We start from the raw sequence: 27,998 nt of genomic DNA, 5'->3' as shown, positions 1-27,998 counted from the left end.
GCCAAAGGAAATAGTATTTTTTTAGTTATTCAAAATGTACAAATTAACACACAACAACAATATACAAGTTATACAAACTACAACAACAAGTGTCAGACATGGACTAATTATATGCCAGGTAAAAAACCTTTGTATTGTCCTCGAGGATCTGGGAAAGTGTCACTTATTTGCTACAAGTCCACCAAGGTGCTGCAGTCTGGGATCCAGGTACAGGAAATCATGGTGGTGCTGATGTGGGATCCAGGTACAGGAAATCATGGTGGTGCTGATGTGTCAAAAAGTATTTCTTGGTGTCAGTCTATCAGCTGGACTTGGATATCTTCATGTTCCTCCATGGTCATTTCCTGTACGAGTCTCTGCAAGAAGGTAACAATTGTAGGTCAGATGAGGTACCAAACAATGAACTGAAAGTCACTGAGCCAATGAAGTACATTATTATATGAGCAAGACTATTTGTGAAAGCCATGTAAATTCCTGCACATCGAAGTACAAGGAAGCTGTTGTATCTTCAATCAAAACTAATTAAGTTGCTTAGTGATATTTATTAGGTAAAATTGTTCAACATGGTGACAAATCGATATCTGAGTAAAGGGTTTCAAATGTTTTTGTAAGCAGCACTTTTCTGAGTGGTTAGTAGCAACAAGACACGGGGGGAATTACGAGTCTGAGTTGCAGGTGTGTAATTCAGTTAACACCATTATTTTTGTACGATATACTAAACATATCAGCAAACGATGTAATCTAAATACCACATATTCCAAGCAAAGGTATGTTTTGAGCCATTCACATGCATGCTCGAATGGAATTATTTTTACATGATGACATAATTGTACGTTACGAGACACCGCGTTCTCTTCCTCCTTTCTCTTCCTCGTCGTCTCTCTCGCCCCCTTTGAGATGGTCCACATGTCTATAAAACGTATAACATAACTGTGTGTTCTCTGTTGCATGGTTTAGTTGCACTAACAAATATGAACATAGATAGCCATTATCATTAGCTGACGTACAGTATTTCCAAACAATGCCGACAAAAATATTAATTCTGAAATTAAATGACTAAATCACAATTATTAGGGATCTGTACAGTATGTCTAACAAATGCAATTCACTTACGTCATCACTCGAGGGAATACCAGAAGTTGTTTGCGTTCTGTTCCGGTGAAATTGGTGGTAGGCTGTTGAAGTAGGGTCTCTCTGGGACGCCGTAGTTCGTGTGCTTAAAATCATTGCATTATCTTGTTTGACCGATAGATGGCGGTCGTGAGCTACACACTGGGGCTTTAAGAAAGTTAAAAAAAAACAAAAACAAAAAAATTGTTATGTTGCAATGTTTCTGGGGAAAAATTGATAAACTGTTAGTAAAAATTTTATTTCTTGCTAATTGGGATGTTTGTAAATCATATACTGTATAAATGCTCAATGCATGTCAATGATCATTGTAGACAATCAGCAGTCAAGGGCCATAAAGTCAACCTCTAGTCATTTGAGTGAAAGCAACTGTCTTGCATGCATCTCTTTTTCACTGTTGTGGTCAAATAGGTCTCACCAAATGTTAATCAAAGAGCCAAACCCATTCTGCAGTGACGGGATTTCTATTCAATATGTGCCATTGCTGCTTGTTCTCCTGGCTCCCGTTTATTAAGTAGTGGAAAATGACACTTTTCCTTCGGGAGGTTTGGGAAATGGTGCATAACTTGCACTTTCCTTTGGGATGGGTAAGATCTGAATGTGTATCAGACAGCTGTCAACTTTCTGTTTCAAAGCTTTCATTCCCCCTATTCTCTGTGCTATTCTTCCTTCGCCATCTCTGTCCAACCAACTGTCTTTGTTAATGTATGTGTGTTTGCATGCATCTAAATGTGTCTCAAGGGTTGAAAAGTGATTGTCAACCATTGCAGCAGCATCTGGCTTCACAACAGCGTCTCCCTCTGAGAGTGTGCCACTGTGTGCTTTCCACAATTTCGGAAGAAAGGCTGAGACTGACACCTTGACCTTAATGGTCAAAGATTTGTGCACATGAACACATTCCTGACCCCGGGTTTTCACCGGATGCGGTTGCGGTGCGGTTGCGGTGCGGTCCGGCGACGCAAGCAATTAGATTCCATTCATTCGAATGGTGCAGTTTACACCGCTTGCGGGTGCGTTGCGTGTCGACTGCGGAAGGCCTGCGGCGTGCCGCAAGCCTTCCGCAAGGATAGACCTATTTTCTATTTTTGCCGGACGCCGCAGCGGTAGGCCTCCGGCAAATGGCAAGCTAGCACAAAACACATCGAGCGGGACAGGAAGACCGAGGCAGTTTCAAAATAAATTTCCGGTTACCTTTCAGAATAAAACACTCGCCAGCTCCTATTTCGCAAGTTTTTCAGCAAAACGTGACGTGGGCGTCGCCGGGCCATGTGCTCATTCACGGTTTAGACACTAGCGAACATGGACGAGGAGAGGTTTATATTGGAGGTGGAAAACCACAAAATAATATATGACACGGCACATCCTTTTTATAAGGACTGTAATGTATTGTGAGTTTGATGTTCGCGATTGCTTGTTGTGCCCGTCTCGCTTGCCGTACTGAGCGGCAGCCGGACCCGGAAGACAGAAATAAAGAGTGGACCCGCACTGACCCGACTCTCGTTATTAATATACTTTACAAGGACAACCAAAAAAAAGGATGCTGCATGGAATCTCATAGCAGAAGAAGAAGAAAAGGTTAAATCAAAAGAAGTCCACCTCTCTTTCTGCTTCTCTGTTGAGCACAGACATTCTGTATGTTTGTCGTTGTGAAATGCCACATGATCGCGCGCGCGCGGTCCCGCAAGACACGTTGGGAAGTGGGCGGCGACGGAGCTGCCGGACCGCAGCTGTGCGGAGCCGGTGTGGATTGACAAAAAAATTGACCCGTCCGGAGCACGCAGTCAAGACGCACCGCACCGCAACCGCACCGCAACCGCATCCGGTGAAAACCCGGGGTGACTCTTTTTAGATTAGCATCGAATGCATTAACTGTATAATGTAAATTTGGGCATGAAACAATACAAATTCTGTGTGTGAAAACTGTTGCCTTGCTTGAAGGTAAACCTCTGCTACACTAATAGCCATGCTCATAAGTTTGATGCAGTCTATTTAACAAGAGAGAGTGATTAGGCTCCAGGCTCCGGCCTTCCTGGGTGGAGTTTGCATGTTCTCCCCGTGCCCGCGTGGGTCTTCTCCAGGTACTCCGGTCTCGTCCCACATTCCAAAGACATGCATGGCAGGTTAATTGGGCGCTCCGAATTGTTCCTAGGTGTGCTTCTGAGTGTGGATGGTTGTTCGTCTCTGTGTGCCCTGCGATTGGCTGGCAACCAGTCCAGGGTGTCCCCTGCCTACTGCCCAGAGCCAGCTGAGATAGGCGCCAGCGGTCAAGAAAATGGATGGATGGATAGAGTGATTAGGCAATGGGGAACAGGTGGACATGAAAAGGGGCGGGGCTGATGCAGATGAGGAAGGGCACATCACAACACCATGGTGTGACAATAAGGCGTTTTTCCACTGCTGGAACTTTTGGAGAACTTTTCAGTTTACCTTGGTAAAATTCAGTTCTCGCGTTTTTCCACCAACAACAATTACCAGGGTAATTCAATTCCCCAGGGGCCATCCAAGTACTATCTCAGCAGCAGGGTCTTCATGAGCCAGGCAGTACCTTTGAGGGGGCGGGCTGTAATGGCCACGGCTGATTGATCAAATTTGGGGGCAGTTTTTACATCAGCTGGGCTCAATCAAACTCATTTGAATTAATTACCGAGAACTCTAAGACGCTGTGGAAACACAATTCTAAATTCCCTGGTGAACTTTTAGAACCAAGAACTCCCTTTACCCAGACTCAAAGTTTCTGGGCTTGTTGGTGGAAAAACGCCAAATGAGCTTATCATCTTACAGTGTCCCCCCCCAATTTGTACAACACAAAAGAATACACAAACAAGCTGTGACATTTTTGCATCCTCCTTACTCGTTATTAAAGTTTAGATGTTTTTTAAAAGTGTTACTAAGTTTTATCATATCACAATTTTATCACATAGTACAATGGTACACTTTTTCACATTATATGGTTATTAATAATGAATGATGCGAAATAATTTGACTTTACCATAAATAAAGGTTTTAGGACAATTTGAATGTATAACAACCTAGTGTACTTGACGTCTCCTCCGTGAGTCATCACTGTATCGTGGTGGAGGGGTTTGCGTGTCCCAGTGATCCAAGGAGCTATTTTGTCTGGGGCTTTATGCCCCTGAAGTGTCGGTCGCGAACGAACCGGTACGAAGAGTGAGTGAAGAGTTCTTTGAAGTGAATGATGAGAGCCGGCACCCTCCCTCGAGAGCCAGCTCTGTCATTTTCCCTCACTCTATGTCGCTCTCTCTTTTTCACGTGTCTGAAGCGAGGTTTGGCAGTATCTCAGCTGCCGTGCTCAGAGAGGGAGGGGGTAGGGATGGGGGTAGGGTGGGGGGTGGGGGAGGTGGTACTGCACGCGGACAACATTGCTCCGCTTTCAGAGAGAGACAGGAAGAGGAGAAAACAGGAGAGGAAAGGACGACACACAAACACGGTTTGTACAAGGTGAGCCGAAAACGCAGTAACATTTGGTTGAAGTCAGATGAGAGAAGAAGAGATTTTTTTTTATTTTTTTTTTATTATTATTTTTTTTAATGCAAATTTAAAATAAAGCTAGGTCTTTTATCCTGGACCGGGTGAGTAGGTAATGTTTGTTTTGTTCGCTGCTGCTGTTGCAGTTAAATTACTATTCACTATTTTTGTTATTTGATTGTTATTTTGATTGTTGCTGGTTGAAGTTTAAATTTTGTTTCTTGCTTATTTTATGCAGCCTATTAATTTGTTCAATAAAATGAGAAAAAAAATCATTTTCTTTGCTTGATAATTGTTGCTATATATATGTAAAGGACGGCAAATGTCAAAAAGTGATTTATTGCCCCCCATAAATAGTCCTTTGAAGTAAGCCCCGCCCCCTTCCGGCATCTTAGCCAATCAGAAGCCGTTATTTTGAATTAAGCCCTACCCACTTGCCACCTTCTTAACCAATCAGAACCCCAGGACGGCTTCTGTCAAAAATGATTGATGACATTCTGCACCCCCCACCCCACCCCCCTCATCGTCTTAACCAATCAGAGGTTGGAAGCCACCCCCCTCATCGTCCTAGCCAATCAGAACCCCAGGACGGCTTCTGTCAAAAATGATTGATGACATTCTGTTTCCCACAACATCAAACACATGTTTTCCGGTCCCCCCACCCCCTTTAACAAACATAGGGTTCCGGTCCCCCCCCCAAACAGTAGCTTTGTTGTTTTCCGGTCCCCCCACCCCTTTAACAAACAATTGATTCCGGTCACCCCCCACCGATTGTCTACGTACTTCCTTTGAACCCCCAAACAGTAGCTTTGTTGTTTTCCGGGCCCCCCACCCCCTTTAACAAACATAGGATTCCGGTCACCCCCCACCGATTGTATACGTACTTCCTTTGATTTTTCACACGAATACTGATAAAGCCCCCCACTTTGAAGTAGAACGGGTACCAACCGTAGGAACCCCCGACCCCCCTTATCACCATGTTGGGCGGTAGGAAGCCCCCACCACCCCTCTATCGGGTATGTGCGTGCGTGAATGTAAATTAGTACGAGGCTCACTTATTCTAGTTAATGTGTTGTGAATATTTAAAAAAAAAATGTTATCCATTTGTTTCATGTTTTTTAAATAAATAAAAAGAGACTTACCGATGCTTCTGAATACGTAGTCGCGTCTCATTCATGGGGTTTTTCTTTTTTTTTTTTTTTAAATAAAATAAAGAGGATCGGTTTCTAACCGCAGTAGTTGGAAATACAGACGAAAAATAGATTATTCGTGCGTATAGGACGGCTATTTAACCCATTTCAGAACCGCGTCCTTCTTTTTTCTGTCACTAAAACTTGTGTGTTTGTGACTAGGAGCTAGTGAGTTGCGACCCCCTCAAGCCGCGGTAAACGGCGCCATCTATTGGGCAAAGGATGTTACTGCATATGGTTATTGAGGGAGCGAGACAAGGGGGAGCTACACATTCCTCTTAACCATATAATCTACGTTTTCAGTGTAACACGCCATCAGTTCAACCCTACCTTGGATTTACTAAGAAGTTTGTCTGTATTTTTAATTTTAAATAGAGTGAGGTGTGAAATTAATTGATTGATGTCTTGTGCGTTGTATTTGATAGCAATGTAATAAAGAAATTTTGGTAGGATGAACACATTAAAGTTAGTCTACAAAAGTAAATTAGGGTATTAAAATGTTGATAATGAATGTAAAACCTAAAAATTTGATTCAAAGGTATTCAATTTGTAAATTATACATTTTGGATGACGGAACAATGTATGGCATTAGAGTAGCCTTTAAATATTAAGTAGGGTTAATTTTAAATTTTTGGCGACAGCAGATCGAAACTAGCATCATACTAAACCCCCCTGCAGCCATCTTTTTCATGTTACTGAACACTATCCCTATATTAAACCAAACTTAACTCATTTACGTTTCGGTTACAAATGATACGTTTTATTTTTATATGGTGTCTATTATAAGACGATGGATGCTAGAATTTGTACATTTTATATATACGTGATGTTTATAGGTATGCTTAGACGTGTATGTTTTTATTATTTTATGTTTATGATGTGTATAAGAGTACGCTGTTTTGGGAGGGATGGGAAAATTTGTTTACCTTTTTTTGCGTGTTTAAAAAAGATAATAATTGTACTAGTTTTTTTTAAAAAATACTGATTTCGGGAGAGAATATATAATCACAAACTCAGGTAGGAACTGCATGTGGACATTATTGGTCAGACGTCTGCTTCTTTTTAAAACTAAGAGAATTGAAAGTATGAAACTTTGAGTTTCTTGATACGTTATTAGATTTATACTCTACTTAACCCTTAATCTTTAATCTTAAAGCCGATCTTTGCAACAATTTAACCAAAATCATCTTCTTATTAGTAGATTAACACGATAGTCTCTTACAAAGGGTATTCCTGTAAGCCTTTGGCTAATAGTTTTCTATAAAAGGATCCACGGTCTGAATTTATGACACCATAGATGTATTTGTGCATGAAGAAGGGTGTGTACACTTTTATTTTAATTTTAATTAGAGTGAGGTGTGAAATTAATCGGTTGATGTTTTGTGCATTGTATTTGATAGCAATGTAATAAAGAAATCTCGGTAGGATGAACACAATAAAGTTAGTATAATTTTGTCTACAAAAGTAAACTAGGGTATTAAAATGTTGATAATGAATGTAAAACCTAAAAATTTGATTCAAAGGTATTCAATTTGTAAAATTATACATTTTGGATGACGGAACAATGTATGGCATTAGAGTAGCGAAAATTTGTTTACCTTTTTTTTGTGTGTGTGTGTGTGTGTTTAAAAAAGATAATAATTGTACTAGTTTAAAAATACTGATTTCTGGAGAGAATATGTAATCACAAACTCAGGCAGGAACTGCATGTGGACATTATTGGTCAGACGGTTGACAGCGTGTGTGCATGTTTTTTTTTTTTTTTTTTTTCTGTTTTTTCCTATTAGTAAAACAGACTGTTATATCTGATGCTTTAGTCTGAAGTATACTTTGTATTACGATACAAGCGATTCTATACCTTCTATTTAAAACTAAGAGAATTGAAAGTATGAAACTTTGAGTTTCTTGATACGTTAATAGATTTATACTCTACTTAACCCTTAATCTTTAATCTTAAAGCCGATCTTTGCAACAATTTAACCAAAATCAGCTTCTTATCAGTAGATTAACACCTTAGTCTCTTACAAAGGGTATTCCTGTAAGCCCTTGGCTAATAGTTTTTTAGAAAGGATCCACGGCTTGAATTTATGACACCATAGATGCAATATGTATATGAGGGAGGGTGTGTACACTTTTATTTTACGGCTATAGCAATTCAAATTGGAATTTTCCACATTTACCAGATTTAAAGACATACTTAGATGTTATCCTAAATGTTATAAGCGATTCTCTTTGCAACAATTTAACCAAAATCAAATTATTATCAGTAGATTAACACCTTTCTCTCTTACAAAGGGTATTCCTATAAGCCCTTGGCTAATAGTTTTTTAGAAAGGATCCACGGCTTGAATTTATGATACCATAGATGCAATATGTATATGAAGAAGGGTGTGTACACTTTTATTTTAGGGCTGTAGCAATTCAAATTGGAATTTTCCACATTTACCAGATTTAAAGGCACACTTAGATGTTATCCTAAATGTGATTCACTGTGCAAAATAATAATACTAATGACACTAAATCACGGCAAGGCGTTGCTCACGTTCTAGTTGTAAACCTGCTTTGGGGATATACATTTTCTACAAATGTACCACTGAGAATATTTACGAGCTTGTAAATAAAATACTAAAGGGGTACCAACATGAAAAATTAAATTTTTGGAGGTTTTAGCTGTGTTAAAATGCTCTTACCTTGCCAAATACATGACCGAATTGGAGTTTTCCTCCATTCTCCCCTCTCTGAGAAATTCTGTTCTACAAAACACCAGCCCCACCCATCCTGAGAAAAAAAGCTGTAGGCGGCCTTTGACACCATAAGGTTACCCTCTCTCACGTTTTTGGTGTACGTCTAGCTATGTATTTTATGTTTTTGAGCTGTTGTACATAAGATTGTGTTGTACATAAGAATTTTACCCCCTCTTACGTTTTTGATGCGTTATAAAACTAATAAATGCGCTGATTTTTTATTTTTTTAAAAAGGATTAGACTTAGAGAAGGTGTTGGTGGCACTCTCATGAATAAAGTGCGCAAGTTGTTTTAGCCCCTCTGCAGATGCGTACACGTATAAAATGTTATTTTTCTGTTTCTAGTTTTGTTACCGCTAGTGCTATAATTTGTGTCTATACGATTTTTATCGGATGTCTCTATGTATTTTTGTTGTTGTTTAAGTTTATAAGGTTTGTATATACGAATGCGCTGTGTGGAAACGGGTTTTAACATCTATCGTTTTTGTAATATTTAAAAAACTAATAAATATACTGTTTTTTTTTGTTTTTCTTAAACTGATTTATGAAAAGGACTTGTAATCGCAAACTCTTTTTTTAAAAGCAGTAACTGATTTAGGAGGTGGAGGGGCAACGTATTATGGGGATCATACTTTTTGAAATCTTTAAACTGTCGTTTGTAAGTGTCTTCTATCTTGATGTTAGCCTTTTTATCTGAATATGTATGAATGAAATATCTTCTAATTATTAGCTCGGATTCTTTCAATGGATAGCCCTGTAACCCTTAGGTTAGTAGTTTTTTAGAAAGTATCTGGGTATGAAATATGTTATGTTAGGAATATGGCGCGTACGTGAAGAAGGTACGTCTGGCTATGTATTTTATGTTTTTGAGCTGTTGTATATAAGATTGCGTTGTACATAAGAATTTTACCCCCTCTTACGTTTTTGATGTGTTATAAAACTAATAAATGTACTGATTTTTTTTTTTTTTTTTTTTTTAAAAGGATCAGGCTTAGAGAAGGTGTTGGTGGCACTCTCAGGAGCAGAGTGCGCAAGTTGTTTTACCCCCTCTGCAGATGCGTACACGTATAAAATGCTATTTTTCTGTTTCTAGTTTTGTTACCGCTAGTGCTATAATTTGTGTCTATACGATTTTATCGGATGTCTCTATGTATTTTTGTTGTAGTTTAAGTTTATGAGGTTTGTATATACGAAAGCGCTGCGCGGAAATGGGTTTTATCCTCTTATCGTTTTTGTAATATTTAAAAAAACTAATAAATATACTGTTTGTTTGTTTTTTTGTTTTACTTAAACTGATTTATGAAAAGGACTTGTAATCGTAAACTTTTTTTTTTTTTAAAAGCAGTAACTGATTTAGGAGGTGGAGGGGGGAGGCTGGTCCAAAGTGTGCATGTGTGCGTGCGTGTGTAGGGGTGTCAGTGTTTACGCCTAGGGGGCAGTAAAACAGTCTTTGAAAGTGATTGTCATACGATGCTTCGATCTGAAGTATACTACTTTGTAGTCGCGTATAAATAATTTTATACATTCTTTTTAAAAAGAGAGAAATGTAGGTACGAATGTTCGAGCCTGTTAAAATGCAGCGAACTTTATACTTGATTTAGAAATTATTCTTTAATTTACTAGGGCAATGTATTGTGGGGGGTCATACTTTTTGAAATCTCTAAGCTGGTGTTTGTAAGAGTCTTCTATCTTGATGTTAACCTTTTTATTTGATGATGTATGAATGAAATATCTTCTAATTATTACCATGGCTTCTATCAATGGATACCCTTGTAAGGCTTAGGATTGTAGTTTTTTTGAAAGTATTCGGGTATGAAATATGTCATGTTCGGGACACGGTGCGTACGCGAAGAAGGTTGATGTAGTTTTATTTTTGTTTTGTTTACGATTTAGTTTTTTTTTAGGGGGATGTAGGCATCGTTTTAAGGTGCCAGGTGTATTTTGTGTAAATAATATATGGATACTTACTTTTTATTTTTGTTACCGATAGTGCTTTGTTTCGTGAAACCCTTATGTTTTGTTTTGTTTCTTGTTTTTTTTTTAACTTACCCATCGATGATAAATAAAACGTCTTTAGACTTATCGCTAGCGAAGATGTAGCACGTTTAACATTCTAAATAGTTTTATCGCTGCACGACGTATTCGAACTAAGAGATCCCAAGTCTTTGTGAGTTTTTTTTTCTCTTTTAAATACTTAGAAATTCCCATTGTTAAATTAGCCTATAAGATATTATTGAATATGATAGGCTGTAAGATTAGCTATACTAAATCACCCCTGGATTTAAAACACAAAACTATGAGATTTAATCAGAGCGTAACAATCTACCGCGACGATCTTGTTTAATCTTAAAACCGCTCTTTGCAGCAATTTACCTAAATATATAGTGAACAAACGTGTATCTTGTATGACTAAGAGACATTTAACTTTTGATTGAACGATTTATTTTTTCCTTACAAATCGCGCTTACTTTCCGATGATACGCGTAGGTAAACAATTTTTTACAAGTATGATTGTGAAATAACAGCTACTAAATTACTTAATTTGAATGAATAATATTATTTAAGACGTCTACCCATCTAACGCTTTAAAAATAGCGACATAATTCAGATAAAAATATTATTCGTACTATATTGTTTGTTTGTTTTTTTTACAATAGTTTCCGAGTTCTCACAATAGATGTTCGATGATACTATTTTATGTTTTTCTTACCGGTATGATTAACTTGTATTACATTTATGACTTTTTGCTATTATCTTTGCATCGTTTTAAGGTGGCCGGTGTATTTTGTACAAATAATATATGGATACTTATTGATTTTTGATCAATTTTTACTCGTATATTTACCTACTTTTGCTTTTAGGCGTATGTTAGTTAGTTAGTTACTTGTATATGAGTGCGTATTCTAACTTTCCCATTCACTTCTTGGTTCCATTCCATCACCCCTGTGAGACCGGACTCGTCTACTTAATATCACTAAAGTCTGTTCAAAAATCATTGGACACCCTGTCAGAGCCTTATCTTCCTTTTGTGACCGAATCCTGCTCGATCCGTTTCACTCACTTCATCGAATGTTTGAGTGGCTTCCATCATCTCAGCAGACTGAGACGCCCACTCTGACGAACACAGCGGCGGAGGAGGAGGACTACATTTGTCCCCAGAACACTAAAATCTCTTGAACAGTGACCCCCCTCCCGGGCCAAATTGCGACAGACTGGCTGACTGACACGTAACACTTTAGTGTGAAGCACGGAGCACTTTCTTTTGTTTTTTTTTATTGTTATTTATTATTTTTCGTATTTGTTTTTTTTTAATGTTCATTGATTTCACGTTTTGTTTTTTTTAACTTCCCCTCGAGGACAAATAAAAGCGTTTTTGAATTGAATATTTAATTACTTGTGGTATTTTATTCATTTTTAAGTTATTTTTTGTTTGTTTTTTTATAAAGTCAAATTATTACCTTTATGAAACTTTTTAGTTCTCCTTACGCTTTACTATGAAATGTTTCAAAATACTCGGTCCCTCCAAAACAAAGTAAAACAAAACGTGTTTACACATTTTTATTTTAAAAATTCTAGGCGTAACTTTGCCGAGTATTAATCGCCCGCTTGTATTTTTATTGAATGCTTATGTATACCGTTAAAATTTGTAATTAATATTTAACTACTCGATTCCCGTATTGACTAATTATTCGTGAGGCTAACGTTTTATAATTTAAAGTTATTCCGAGAGTTTACTCTTTAGCGACGTCTTTACACGCTTTAAACGTCGGCTTATACCCCTTGTGTCTTTACTGACGAATATTATCGTTAAATGTTTTATCCCGGATTAAAACAGGGGGGACTTATTCAAAGATGTTTTATTTTACGGTAAATGTTTTTATATTAGTCGCATATTGATTTTAATGTGCGAAGGAATCAAGGAGACTCTCTGACTTTCATTTTTAAAAAATCTGTTTTTTTAGCGCCACCAACCTTTTTTTTTGGTAAAAACCACGCCCCTGTGGGGGGTCTCGTGCTAATAAAGACCGCTCCCCCTAACATTGCGAACGTTTGATAATCTTTGAGGAGATTCACTAGTGCCACCACCTCCGGGGGATCGAGTTAGAACGATCTGGACATCCCCACGACTCTCCAGAAGTATGCAGATTTTCAGCGAGCCGCCAAATCTTACAGCATCTAGTCCTGAGCGTTCGGACGTCGAAGAGGATGAGGCAAACGTAACCTTTATCGACGGACCCTACCGGAGTTCCAGCCCCATGACCGCTTGCAACTTATCCTCGACATCGTCTACTGACTTCGGGTCTACGGCATCCATCCCGGTAAACTACTTTTGACGAATCGATGTAGCCTAATAACATCAATAATAATAATAATAATTAAAAAAAGGAGGGTTACCTACGTTTATATTTACAGATGATAGACCCTATCGCTGAGGAAGAGGAGAATAACCCTCCGCCCGGGTCTCCTCAACCCGAAGATCGCCCGACTGAGGACGGTACGGAAAGTAACGTTACCTCTCTTGAGACCTCCGTGGACGACGACGACTCGCTAACCAGTCTACCGACGGCTTCTGCCGGGCCTAAGGAGAGGGAGGGTGAATTGGTTTGGAACTACGCACCGGACGTGTGGGTAATAAATGCAAGATATAATTGTATTAAGCAGACTGTTAGCTATATGTTGATGAGCGCTATCCATAAATATAGCAGAGAGAATTGCTCCGGATGTGATTTAAAATTACCGAGTCAGTTAAGACATCCCTGCTTATTTTATGATCGGGAACCGTATTATCTTGCTCGGAATTTTGAAGGTATCATGAAACTACTGTGTAACGGACGTTTTCTGTCGACGATTCACCGTATCTTAACCATAACCCATCGTGAGACGACTACCGAGGAAGTCCAACGCATCGTAGAATTTGTGCTGCACGACTACGTTCATGAGCGTATGGTGTTAGACAGAATTAAGATCGTTCTCGATAACTGTTGGGACGGAGGACTGAGCCACGAACAACTAGATCTGATCGCTGATTGGTACGTGTGAGATGGGCGAATCTTTTTCGAAAGCTTGCATAATTGGATAGAAATTGTAGAGAAAACCATTTTACACACATCCATTGAGAACAAAACTGTTGAAGAACCGTGTAAACATGACTGACACGATGGAATATGTATTGAATAATTGGTGTAACCATGATATTAAAGCGGGACATTTGGTGACCGTCATGACATTGTTTATTGACTGTGCTAAATATTATTACGACAACGACGAGTCTTTGAAACTAAAAATGAAATGAAAAACTTCCAAACTGTTATTGAAAGCAAGGTGCGTCCCTATGTTTTATTTGATGTGCTTTACAATGTATATCATGTCTTTTTGTTGACGTCCCGTGTAACTAAATAAAAAATATATCTGTATGGATTAAAATCATGTTTGTCGTTTGTTTTCTTATCGAGTTTTAGACCACCGGTGGAGCAAGGAAGTGGCGAGGGATGCGTGGATAGGAATTAAAAAAACTATTAAACTTCTAGTGATAAAGACTTTAGTTTCTCTTTTTAAGACCAAAAAATAACTTAAAAATGAATAAAATACCACAAGTAATTAAATATTCAATTCAAAAACGCTTTTATTTGTCCTCGAGGGGAAGTTAAAAAAAACAAAACATGAAATCAATGAACATTAAAAAAAAAACAAATACGAAAAATAATAAATAACAATAAAAAAAAACAAAAGAAAGTGCTCCGTGCTTCACACTAAAGTGCTACGTGTCAGTCAGCCAGTCTGTCGCAATTTGGCCCGGGAGGGGGGTCACTGTTCAAGAGATTTTAGTGTTCTGGGGACAAATGTAGTCCTCCTCCTCCGCCGCTGTGTTCGTCAGAGTGGGCGTCTCAGTCTGCTGAGATGATGGAAGCCACTCAAACATTCGATGAAGTGAGTGAAACGGATCGAGCAGGATTCGGTCACAAAAGGAAGATAAGGCTCTGACAGGGTGTCCAATGATTTTTGAACAGACTTTAGTGATATTAAGTAGACGAGTCCGGTCTCACAGGGGTGATGGAATGGAACCAAGAAGTGAATGGGAAAGTTAGAATACGCACTCATATACAAGTAACTAACTAACTAACATACGCCTAAAAGCAAAAGTAGGTAAATATACGAGTAAAAATTGATCAAAAATCAATAAGTATCCATATATTATTTGTACAAAATACACCGGCCACCTTAAAACGATGCAAAGATAATAGCGAAAAGTCATAAATGTAATACAAGTTAATCATACCGGTAAGAAAAACATAAAATAGTATCATCGAACATCTATTGTGAGAACTCGGAAACTATTGTAAAAAAAACAAACAAACAATATAGTACGAATAATATTTTTATCTGAATTATGTCGCTATTTTTAAAGCGTTAGATGGGTAGACGTCTTAAATAATATTATTCATTCAAATTAAGTAATTTAGTAGCTGTTATTTCACAATCATACTTGTAAAAAATTGTTTACCTACGCGTATCATCGGAAAGTAAGCGCGATTTGTAAGGAAAAAATAAATCGTTCAATCAAAAGTTAAATGTCTCTTAGTCATACAAGATACACGTTTGTTCACTATATATTTAGGTAAATTGCTGCAAAGAGCGGTTTTAAGATTAAACAAGATCGTCGCGGTAGATTGTTACGCTCTGATTAAATCTCATAGTTTTGTGTTTTAAATCCAGGGGTGATTTAGTATAGCTAATCTTACAGCCTATCATATTCAATAATATCTTATAGGCTAATTTAACAATGGGAATTTCTAAGTATTTAAAAGAGAAAAAAAAACTCACAAAGACTTGGGATCTCTTAGTTCGAATACGTCGTGCAGCGATAAAACTATTTAGAATGTTAAACGTGCTACATCTTCGCTAGCGATAAGTCTAAAGACGTTTTATTTATCATCGATGGGTAAGTTAAAAAAAAAACAAGAAACAAAACAAAACATAAGGGTTTCACGAAACAAAGCACTATCGGTAACAAAAATAAAAAGTAAGTATCCATATATTATTTGCACAAAATACACCTGGCACCTTAAAACGATGCCTACATCCCCCTAAAAAAAAACTAAATCGTAAACAAAACAAAAATAAAACTACATCAACCTTCTTCGCGTACGCACCGTGTCCCGAACATGACATATTTCATACCCGAATACTTTCTAAAAAAACTACAATCCTAAGCCTTACAAGGGTATCCATTGATAGAAGCCATGGTAATAATTAGAAGATATTTCATTCATACATCATCAAATAAAAAGGTTAACATCAAGATAGAAGACTCTTACAAACACCAGCTTAGAGATTTCAAAAAGTATGACCCCCCACAATACATTGCCCTAGTAAATTAAAGAATAATTTCTAAATCAAGTATAAAGTTCGCTGCATTTTAACAGGCTCGAACATTCGTACCTACATTTCTCTCTTTTTAAAAAGAATGTATAAAATTATTTATACGCGACTACAAAGTAGTATACTTCAGATCGAAGCATCGTATGACAATCACTTTCAAAGACTGTTTTACTGCCCCCTAGGCGTAAACACTGACACCCCTACACACGCACGCACACATGCACACTTTGGACCAGCCTCCCCCCTCCACCTCCTAAATCAGTTACTGCTTTTAAAAAAAAAAAAAGTTTACGATTACAAGTCCTTTTCATAAATCAGTTTAAGTAAAACAAAAAAACAAACAAACAGTATATTTATTAGTTTTTTTAAATATTACAAAAACGATAAGAGGATAAAACCCATTTCCGCGCAGCGCTTTCGTATATACAAACCTCATAAACTTAAACTACAACAAAAATACATAGAGACATCCGATAAAATCGTATAGACACAAATTATAGCACTAGCGGTAACAAAACTAGAAACAGAAAAATAGCATTTTATACGTGTACGCATCTGCAGAGGGGGTAAAACAACTTGCGCACTCTGCTCCTGAGAGTGCCACCAACACCTTCTCTAAGCCTGATCCTTTAAAAAAAAAAAAAAAAAAAAAAATCAGTACATTTATTAGTTTTATAACACATCAAAAACGTAAGAGGGGGTAAAATTCTTATGTACAACGCAATCTTATATACAACAGCTCAAAAACATAAAATACATAGCCAGACGTACCTTCTTCACGTACGCGCCATATTCCTAACATAACATATTTCATACCCAGATACTTTCTAAAAAACTACTAACCTAAGGGTTACAGGGCTATCCATTGAAAGAATCCGAGCTAATAATTAGAAGATATTTCATTCATACATATTCAGATAAAAAGGCTAACATCAAGATAGAAGACTCTTACAAACGACAGTTTAAAGATTTCAAAAAGTATGATCCCCATAATACGTTGCCCCTCCACCTCCTAAATCAGTTACTGCTTTTAAAAAAAGAGTTTGCGATTACAAGTCCTTTTCATAAATCAGTTTAAGAAAAACAAAAAAAAACAGTATATTTATTAGTTTTTTAAATATTACAAAAACGATAGATGTTAAAACCCGTTTCCACACAGCGCATTCGTATATACAAACCTTATAAACTTAAACAACAACAAAAATACATAGAGACATCCGATAAAAATCGTATAGACACAAATTATAGCACTAGCGGTAACAAAACTAGAAACAGAAAAATAACATTTTATACGTGTACGCATCTGCAGAGGGGCTAAAACAACTTGCGCACTTTATTCATGAGAGTGCCACCAACACCTTCTCTAAGTCTAATCCTTTTTAAAAAAATAAAAAATCAGCGCATTTATTAGTTTTATAACGCATCAAAAACGTAAGAGGGGGTAAAATTCTTATGTACAACACAATCTTATGTACAACAGCTCAAAAACATAAAATACATAGCTAGACGTACACCAAAAACGTGAGAGAGGGTAACCTTATGGTGTCAAAGGCCGCCTACAGCTTTTTTTCTCAGGATGGGTGGGGCTGGTGTTTTGTAGAACAGAATTTCTCAGAGAGGGGAGAATGGAGGAAAACTCCAATTCGGTCATGTATTTGGCAAGGTAAGAGCATTTTAACACAGCTAAAACCTCCAAAAATTTAATTTTTCAGGTTGGTACCCCTTTAGTATTTTATTTACAAGCTCGTAAATATTCTCAGTGGTACATTTGTAGAAAATGTATATCCCCAAAGCAGGTTTACAACTAGAACGTGAGCAACGCCTTGCCGTGATTTAGTGTCATTAGTATTATTATTTTGCACAGTGAATCACATTTAGGATAACATCTAAGTGTGTCTTTAAATCTGGTAAATGTGGAAAATTCCAATTTGAATTGCTACAGCCCTAAAATAAAAGTGTACACACCCTTCTTCATATACATATTGCATCTATGGTATCATAAATTCAAGCCGTGGATCCTTTCTAAAAAACTATTAGCCAAGGGCTTATAGGAATACCCTTTGTAAGAGAGAAAGGTGTTAATCTACTGATAAGAAGATGATTTTGGTTAAATTGTTGCAAAGAGAATCGCTTATAACATTTAGGATAACATCTAAGTATGTCTTTAAATCTGGTAAATGTGGAAAATTCCAATTTGAATTGCTATAGCCGTAAAATAAAAGTGTACACACCCTCCCTCATATACATATTGCATCTATGGTGTCATAAATTCAAGCCGTGGATCCTTTCTAAAAAACTATTAGCCAAGGGCTTACAGGAATACCCTTTGTAAGAGACTAAGGTGTTAATCTACTGATAAGAAGCTGATTTTGGTTAAATTGTTGCAAAGATCGGCTTTAAGATTAAAGATTAAGGGTTAAGTAGAGTATAAATCTATTAACGTATCAAGAAACTCAAAGTTTCATACTTTCAATTCTCTTAGTTTTAAATAGAAGGTATAGAATCGCTTGTATCGTAATACAAAGTATACTTCAGACTAAAGCATCAGATATAACAGTCTGTTTTACTAATAGGAAAAAACAGAAAAAAAAAACAAAAAAAAAACATGCACACACGCTGTCAACCGTCTGACCAATAATGTCCACATGCAGTTCCTGCCTGAGTTTGTGATTACATATTCTCTCCAGAAATCAGTATTTTTAAACTAGTACAATTATTATCTTTTTTAAACACACACACACACACACAAAAAAAAGGTAAACAAATTTTCGCTACTCTAATGCCATACATTGTTCCGTCATCCAAAATGTATAATTTTACAAATTGAATACCTTTGAATCAAATTTTTAGGTTTTACATTCATTATCAACATTTTAATACCCTAGTTTACCTTTGTAGACAAAATTATACTAACTTTATTGTGTTCATCCTACCGAGATTTCTTTATTACATTGCTATCAAATACAATGCACAAAACATCAACCGATTAATTTCACACCTCACTCTAATTAAAATTAAAATAAAAGTGTACACACCCTTCTTCATGCACAAATACATCTATGGTGTCATAAATTCAGACCGTGGATCCTTTTATAGAAAACTATTAGCCAAAGGCTTACAGGAATACCCTTTGTAAGAGACTATCGTGTTAATCTACTAATAAGAAGATGATTTTGGTTAAATTGTTGCAAAGATCGGCTTTAAGATTAAAGATTAAGGGTTAAGTAGAGTATAAATCTAATAACGTATCAAGAAACTCAAAGTTTCATACTTTCAATTCTCTTAGTTTTAAAAAGAAGCAGACGTCTGACCAATAATGTCCACATGCAGTTCCTGCCTGAGTTTGTGATTATATATTCTCTCCCGAAATCAGTATTTTTTTAAAAAAACTAGTACAATTATTATCTTTTTTAAACACGCAAAAAAAGGTAAACAAATTTTCCCATCCCTCCCAAAACAGCGTACTCTTATACACATCATAAACATAAAATAATAAAAACATACACGTCTAAGCATACCTATAAACATCACGTATATATAAAATGTACAAATTCTAGCATCCATCGTCTTATAATAGACACCATATAAAAATAAAACGTATCATTTGTAACCGAAACGTAAATGAGTTAAGTTTGGTTTAATATAGGGATAGTGTTCAGTAACATTAAAAAGATGGCTGCAGGGGGGTTTAGTATGATGCTAGTTTCGATCTGCTGTCGCCAAAAATTTAAAATTAACCCTACTTAATATTTAAAGGCTACTCTAATGCCATACATTGTTCCGTCATCCAAAATGTATAATTTACAAATTGAATACCTTTGAATCAAATTTTTAGGTTTTACATTCATTATCAACATTTTAATACCCTAATTTACTTTTGTAGACTAACTTTAATGTGTTCATCCTACCAAAATTTCTTTATTACATTGCTATCAAATACAACGCACAAGACATCAATCAATTAATTTCACACCTCACTCTATTTAAAATTAAAAATACAGACAAACTTCTTAGTAAATCCAAGGTAGGGTTGAACTGATGGCGTGTTACACTGAAAACGTAGATTATATGGTTAAGAGGAATGTGTAGCTCCTCCTTGTCTCGCTCCCTCAATAACCATATGCAGTAACATCCTTTGCCCAATAGATGGCGCCGTTTACCGCGGCTTGAGGGGGTCGCAACTCACTAGCTCCTAGTCACAAACACACAAGTTTTAGTGACAGAAAAAAGAAGGACGCGGTTCTGAAATGGGTTAAATAGCCGTCCTATACGCACGAATAATCTATTTTTCGTCTGTATTTCCAACTACTGCGGTTAGAAACCGATCCTCTTTATTTTATTTAAAAAAAAAAAAAAAGAAAAACCCCATGAATGAGACGCGACTACGTATTCAGAAGCATCGGTAAGTCTCTTTTTATTTATTTAAAAAACATGAAACAAATTGATAACATTTTTTTTTAAATATTCACAACACATTAACTAGAATAAGTGAGCCTCGTACTAATTTACATTCACGCACGCACATACCCGATAGAGGGGTGGTGGGGGCTTCCTACCGCCCAACATGGTGATAAGGGGGGTCGGGGGTTCCTACGGTTGGTACCCGTTCTACTTCAAAGTGGGGGGCTTTATCAGTATTCGTGTGAAAAATCAAAGGAAGTACGTATACAATCGGTGGGGGGTGACCGGAATCCTATGTTTGTTAAAGGGGGTGGGGGGCCCGGAAAACAACAAAGCTACTGTTTGGGGGTTCAAAGGAAGTACGTAGACAATCGGTGGGGGGTGACCGGAATCAATTGTTTGTTAAAGGGGTGGGGGGACCGGAAAACAACAAAGCTACTGTTTGGGGGGGGGGACCGGAACCCTATGTTTGTTAAAGGGGGTGGGGGGACCGGAAAACATGTGTTTGATGTTGTGGGAAACAGAATGTCATCAATCATTTTTGACAGAAGCCGTCCTGGGGTTCTGATTGGCTAGGACGATGAGGGGGGTGGCTTCCAACCTCTGATTGGTTAAGACGATGAGGGGGGTGGGGTGGGGGGTGCAGAATGTCATCAATCATTTTTGACAGAAGCCGTCCTGGGGTTCTGATTGGTTAAGAAGGTGGCAAGTGGGTAGGGCTTAATTCAAAATAACGGCTTCTGATTGGCTAAGATGCCGGAAGGGGGCGGGGCTTACTTCAAAGGACTATTTATGGGGGGCAATAAATCACTTTTTGACATTTGCCGTCCTTTACATATATATGTTGCTATTTGCAGTCAGTAGAGTGAAATATTTAGTTCACCAAGTCACTTATCAAAATGTATGGTAAATTTGTCATAAATATTTAAAAGAAAAGCTAAAGTTAAAAGAGCCGTTTGAGAGCTGGCTCTTTTCACTGAGCCGATTCAAATGAACCGGCTCACCGAAAAGAGCCGAAAATCCCATCACTAAAGGGCCTTTTCCATTGTGCCTGCACAGCCGGGTACCACACCACACCACACTTCACGCAACCACACGAGACAGCAACCGCCGGTTTTCAATTACAACTGGCGGACGGCGAGAAGGGGGCGGCAACATTTGAACCGTCCACGCCAAGCTTGCACTCCCGCATTGCGTGCGGATCTGAGATAACATTTCCCGAGTGGCAAGTCGCGCCAACATTGAACCATATTTACAATGTAATATAGACCACCATGGATGAAATATTGTGAATCCCGACCGCCTCGCGAAGACAGCTATTTCTGCTGCTGGAGCTCTCATTCAAGTGAATAGGAACACACGGCAGCCTCGCGATGTTTTTTTTTTTTTTAAACCACAAACATTACAAATCCATCCACAAGTACATTTTAAATTGTAAATATAGTTCAGCGTCATTGTAAACATTATTATATTTATTGTATATCATGTATTATTCACGACCAGCTCGCTAAAACCACAAACATTACAAGTCCATCCACAAGTACCTTTTAAATTATAAATATAGTTGAACGATGTTGTAAAACATTATTATATTTATTGAATATACTGTATTTTTATGACTTTGGCGAAGACCGGCGGGCGCTTCTGCCTCTCTCGCTTAAAACAAGAAAATGGGCGTGTGCCACGGCATTTCTTGCGGCAGCAGCGGCGTTGTTGTCGGCCAATCAGACGACAGGTGATGTCACGGCCCCGCTAGTCCCCCGACGACCGGCGCTGCAGAACTGCTTTCGAAAGGGTTCTAAACAGCGGTTACAATGGAACGGCTCGGCCCCGAAAAAGTCCCGTGGAGACACTAACATCCGGGGACAAAAATTGCCGCTTCGGTGTGGAACCGGTACGGTGGAAAAGTGCCTTAAGGGTCACCAATGGCAAACAGGTTCTAGGTGAGGGACCAGACAAAGCATGACTCACAGACCATTTTTCTTTTCTTTTCTTTTCTTTTCTTTTCTTTTCTTTTCTTTTCTTTTCTTTTCTTTTCTTTTCTTTTCTTTTTTAATACCGGTTGAAGTTACTTGGGTCACACCGTCACAGGTGAGCTGGAGCCTATCCCAGCTGGCTTTAGGCAAGAGGCACATAATGTATAGGCCTTCACATTCCTATTTCCAGACAGTTTAAAGTCACCAATTCATTTTCATTTCACGCAAATTTTTGGAATGTGGAGAGAATACTACATACAGAAAAACCATACTAGAACAGACAAAACATGCAGTCTCCATGAAGAAAAGTTTGACCAGAGATTCAAACCCAAAATATTTGACTGCAATGCAGATGTATTACCCACATGCTCAACAGCGCTGCCCCAGATAAATAAAAACATACTATTTTCTATCATAAAACAACAGGCAGCAAGGGGTCACTTTACTTCTTCTTTTTTTTTTTAAATGTGCTTTGCGGCATAATTATTAAAACCACATGCTGACATCAGGTTGAGGTTATATAACACATTTGATTTACATACCATGAACAACAGTTTTAGTTCCTATGATTTTGTATGAGACATGTACTGTTAACATAAACACTAACACATAAAATGTAAATAATGGACAACATGATGTTCACTTGCTAAGCTTATGTATTTATTTTAGTGTAAACAGTCACACAGTTTTTACTGTATTGGTTTGGAGTAAAACCCCTGGAATAGGTACTGTATCTCAATGAAGCTATTGTAGAAGTGTTTGAAAAACAGCAAGTCTACCCAGGGACCATGAAAGCAATGTTATTGCCGCTATCTGCAGCAGCCACAACAATTATTGCTTACCTTCACCTGTCACAACCAAACAATCCTTTCTCTGCTTCCTCCTGAGATTTTATTTTATTTTTTTCTGTATGGTCAAGAGAATTTAACGGAAATCCAAGTGCAAGTTAAAATGCTGTTGCAAAGCAATGTGAAATTAAAAACTTGAAGTACAGTTAACCCTTGCTTTGTTCTTAAACATCACTGTAAAAACACACTTTCAATTAAGTGGCAAAACCGGGTGTCATTTTATGTTAAGTAGGGTTGTCAGTATCTGCTACATGTAACTAAGTAACTTGTAATTTAACAAAAAATAGAAAGAAATCGAAGAGCTTGATCAAAGGCTAGAGAATTTGGCGCTTTTGTCATGTCCATGCTTGAGGTGTGCCTCTTGTGAATAAAATATGATTTCATACATATCTCGATACGATGCGGTGCGATATGATTCAAGTATAGTACATTTTAAAGTGGAATGATTCGATTTGGTTTGGTTAGATCAAGGAGGAATACTTTTTATTTTGGAGGAATACATTCATGCTGTTATGAGGAAGCAATACACTGACTACTTTTCATTGTGTCAAATTGTCTTTTCTTCAATGTGGTCCCAAGATTATTTAAATAACTGCCAAAATGTGAAGGGTGCATGCTACTCACTTGTAGGTGTGTGACTTGCCTAGTACCTGACAATTCGATTGGTATCACGATTCATAGGTCATGATTAGATTCGATACTGATTTACAAGTCGATTGTTTTGATTTTTTTTTTTTTTTACTCAAATTTAGAAAATACTAATCAGTAAACTTGTACATGTACACTAAGATTTGTATGCAAATGTGTTATTTATTTATCTGACACTTCAGTCTAAAATGGTGAGCCACTATTTAACAAACAGGTTGTAATCTGTTTCATGTTTGAATACCATTGAAATGAAATATTAAAGCCCCAGTGTGTAGCTCACGACCGCCATCTATCGGTCAAACAAGAGAATGCAATGATTTTAAGCACACGAACTACGGTGTCCCAGAGAGACCACACTTCGCTCGCCAGCCTACCACCGAAATTCACCAGAACAGAAGCGCAAATGTGATGACGTAAGTGAATTGCAATGTTGAGACATACTGTACAGATCCCTAAATGTGTGATTTAGTCATTTAATTTCAGAATTAATATTTTTGTGGCATTGTTAGGAAATACTGTACGTCAGCTAATGCTAATGGCTATCTATGTTCATATTTGTTAGTGCAACAAAACCATGCAACAGAGAACACACAGTTATGTTATATGTTTTATAGACATTTGGACCATCTCAACGAGGGCGTGGAGGGGGAGAGGGAGACGACGAGGAAAGAGAACGCGGTGTCATGTAACGTACAATTATGTCAGCATTGAAAAATAATCCATTCGAGCATGCATGTGAGTGGCTCAAAACCTTTGCTTGGTACCTTTGCGTGGTATTTAGATTACATTGTTTGCTGATTTGTATAGTATATCGTACAAAATAATGGTGTGAACTGTGGAGGAATTTACATGGCTTTCACAAATAGTCTTGCTCATGTAATGTGTATTTCGTTGGCTCAGTGACTTTCAGTTCACTGTTTGGTACCTCATCTGACATACTGTACAATTGTTACCTTCTTGCAGAGACTCGTACAGGAAATGACCCTGGAGGAACATGAAGATATCCAAGTCCAGCTGATAGACTGACACCGAGAAATACTTTTTGACACATTGATGGCACATCAGCACCACTATGATTTTCCTGTACCTGGATCCCAGACTGCAGTACCTTGCTGGACTTGTGGCAAATAAGTGACACTTTCCCAGATCCTCGAGGACAATACAAAGGTTTTTTACCTGGCATATAATTACTCCATGTCTGACACTGGTTGTTGTAGTTTGTATAACTTGTATATTGTTGTTGTGTGTTAATTTGTACATTTTGAATAACTAAAAAAATACTATTTCCTTTGGCGTCAACATGCAGTGTTCATTCGACACCTAACCTAACACTATTTTACATGACCAGAAATGTAAAACATCAAAAGCCTGGAGAATTATTATAAATGCTTGCAATGACAAGGAATTCTTCATTGGCCAATGAATGTAAGGTACAGTACATGAAAATGAATGAATAAAATAAAGTAAAATAAAAGTCTACATGAAATGAACATATTAACTAAAAAAAAAAAAAAAATGCTGTTAGAATATAATGAGCTACATGAATTGCAGTTGGTCCAGAAATTTACCAATACGCTGTGCATTTCAATATATGGAAATTAGACATACAGGTTTGGGCCAAAAGTAGTGTTACAGAGCAGGTATGTGTTGTACACAGCTAAAATATCTGATTACCTCAATACCATGATGTTTTTATTTTTGCTGACATTGTCCCCCATTAACATTGCAACATTCCTCAAACTCTCCCGAACACATACATCTGTAACACTACTTTTCGCCTACTCTATGATGTTATTGGGGCAAAACTAAGGAAGGATTGTCCATTGATTGTGTGAATAGACTGCAGTAATAATGAAGTCACTTAAATGTTTGCTGGTTTTATTAAGTTTGACATGCTCCTTGTCTGCACAATTACATGTTATGGAGTGAGGGCATGTTCCCACCAACGATGATATCATATTCTTCAAAGGCTTGCTGAGGAAAGTGAGGGAGGAGTCACTCCATGGCTTCAGACACCTGGTCAGCAGGTCCTGTGTAAAACAAGTGGTGCTTGTACATGTGACCATTCCGTATTGCTTCACACAAAAAGTTCATGTAGTGTGTAATACCGTCCATATGTAAATGACATACCAAGACCTCGGCTGACTTCAGTTTGTTGCAGCTCAGATATGGTAGGTGGAGATACTGGTAGTATAACACCGAAGCCTTCTGGGGTCCTCCATCCGAAGTGTCCTCATTCGGGGCATTCCAATTTGGTTGCTGACTCTCCCGTTGATATATTTTTTTTCTTGCAGGTCGGTGATGTATTTAAACGGTGCATGAATGCTTGTATACATCAGAATATGGTTCTGGAACTAGAGGTGGGAATCTTGGGGCACCTCACGATTCGATTGCGATTACGATTCAGAGGCTACGATTCGATTATAAAACGATTATTGATTTCCCCCCCAGGCAGCAGAAAAAAACCAATGTATTTTGGTGCTTTTAATGTTTCGTACATTAGTTACAAAAATAGTACAAAAGTCCTCTCAGGCCTACATAAACTACTATTTCAGTATCAAGTTAACAGTTCAAAACAGTAAATAAAATACTCAAGTCCTCATTCTGTAACAACAGCTTTTAAGTATATTCAGTCTTCAACAGAATAAAACATAGCATTGAGCAAAAATATATTATTTTTATCCACTCAAAAGTGCATTGAGGTATAAATGAAAGACAATGTGAACTACTACTTCAATACAAATGCCTAAAAAAAAAAAAAAGTGCTTTCCTGCTTTTTAAGTTGTGTAAAGATGAACATGTAAACATTAAAGTTTCTCAGAGGTACAAAAAAAAAAAAAAAACCTCAAGTGCTTTTCTGCTTTTTAACTTGTGTAAACATGAACGTGTAAACATTAATGGGATCGTTCGGCTTTTTTAACATGAATCTCAATTTGATCCTCACCTCCCGTGTGTGCGATCAGCACTGACTTCTTTCTGACAGCGTTCGGTGACACCAGTTCTGGTTCGACGTTGGACGAGAAGAAAATAAAAAAGAAAATAGTCCAGCAAGCTGGCTGGGGTCTCGGAAATAAAGCGTTTTTCTTCTAAAAACTTTTTGTTTTCAAAAGCGTGATACATTTCCACCACAATACTCTTTTCTGAATAAAGTCAGACGCCATTACCGCCAGCCACTACTTTTCTGTTCGTTCGTTCGTATCACTGCGCGGCGCCCTGTAGAACGCTAACCGACGCACTGCAGCCAGCTAGCTGATACTTCCGCCTCAAGTTGTTTGCCTTTTCGGAGCAGGTCTGATGTCATGAAGAGGTGGGTTGGTCAGCTCAGCCATGCTTGTTGTTGTTTTGAATCTCGAGGCGTGAGTTGTGGATGTGTACTCTCGGTCCGTCCCAAAAAGCGTCCCGAAGACCGCGCGCGCTACTGCGTTTCAGTTCCGCGTACTTTTCGCTCGTTTCGCTTCCCTTGGCATATTTATATAATCGGAATTTGGACGTTTGTGAATCGTTCTCGATTGTTCCACGGCCGAATCGTGAATAATCTAAGAATCGGAAATTTTGCACACCTCTATCTGGAACCCCTCGAGTTTGGCTGTTGATCTAGTGTGACACAAAAACAAAAACAAAAAAAACATTGATGATACTACTATATGTCACCACATTTCCAACAAAGCCCCCAAAATAGAGGTAAGATCTTTAGTTTTGGGGCCCAAAACATTGTATTAGCTAGATAAAAGTAACTTGACTGCATACTGCATAGAATATGCAAAGGCTGCTTGCTTGTCGAGTTTCCGTGGAAAACGTAGCAGCCTGTAAATTCTTGTGCACCCAATTACACAATGGACCAGTACACACTTGAGTGAGAGAGTTCAGATTCTAGCAGTGCTTACGGTACAGCCAGCATTTAAGTCCAGAAAGTTATTCCCTGCCGAAAATTAATTTCGAGAACACTATTTTCACCAACCACAACGAAAATAATAATTTTCAACTCCTCCACTAATACAGTATGCTTTAGATTCTCAAAAAGTATGTTTATGCGATACAACATATCTTTTTACTTACTACTAACACAAACATTTGTTTTTTTTAAATGAATGACTTTTTATTTCACCACTAGATGCCACTGTATAATACTGAGTGTACCTTTAAGGTTTAATGTTCCATTAATACAACATTCTTCCATGCTTAAGGTGTGAACACTAAC

General features: G+C 37.7%; 1 long non-coding RNA gene across 2 annotated transcripts; it reads right to left on the bottom strand.

Annotated features, from left to right (window-relative positions):
* Nucleotides 1-7: 7 nt before the first annotated feature.
* On the bottom strand, nucleotides 8-27,998 carry LOC144026177 (uncharacterized). 2 transcript variants are annotated; one of them, XR_013285065.1, is made up of 3 exons: nucleotides 27,938-27,998; nucleotides 1,114-1,278; nucleotides 8-910 (listed from the first exon to the last, which is right to left on the bottom strand). It is a non-coding gene; the product is annotated as an uncharacterized LOC144026177 (long non-coding RNA). The 2 variants fall into 2 exon arrangements; XR_013285064.1 differs by having other exon boundaries at nucleotides 8-1,278.

This window comes from Festucalex cinctus, chromosome 9 (assembly GCF_051991245.1).
Source record: "Festucalex cinctus isolate MCC-2025b chromosome 9, RoL_Fcin_1.0, whole genome shotgun sequence".
NCBI lineage: Eukaryota > Metazoa > Chordata > Actinopteri > Syngnathiformes > Syngnathidae > Festucalex > Festucalex cinctus.
Note: the sequence above shows the minus strand (reverse complement) of the source record. Positions and strands in the feature narration are given on the sequence as shown.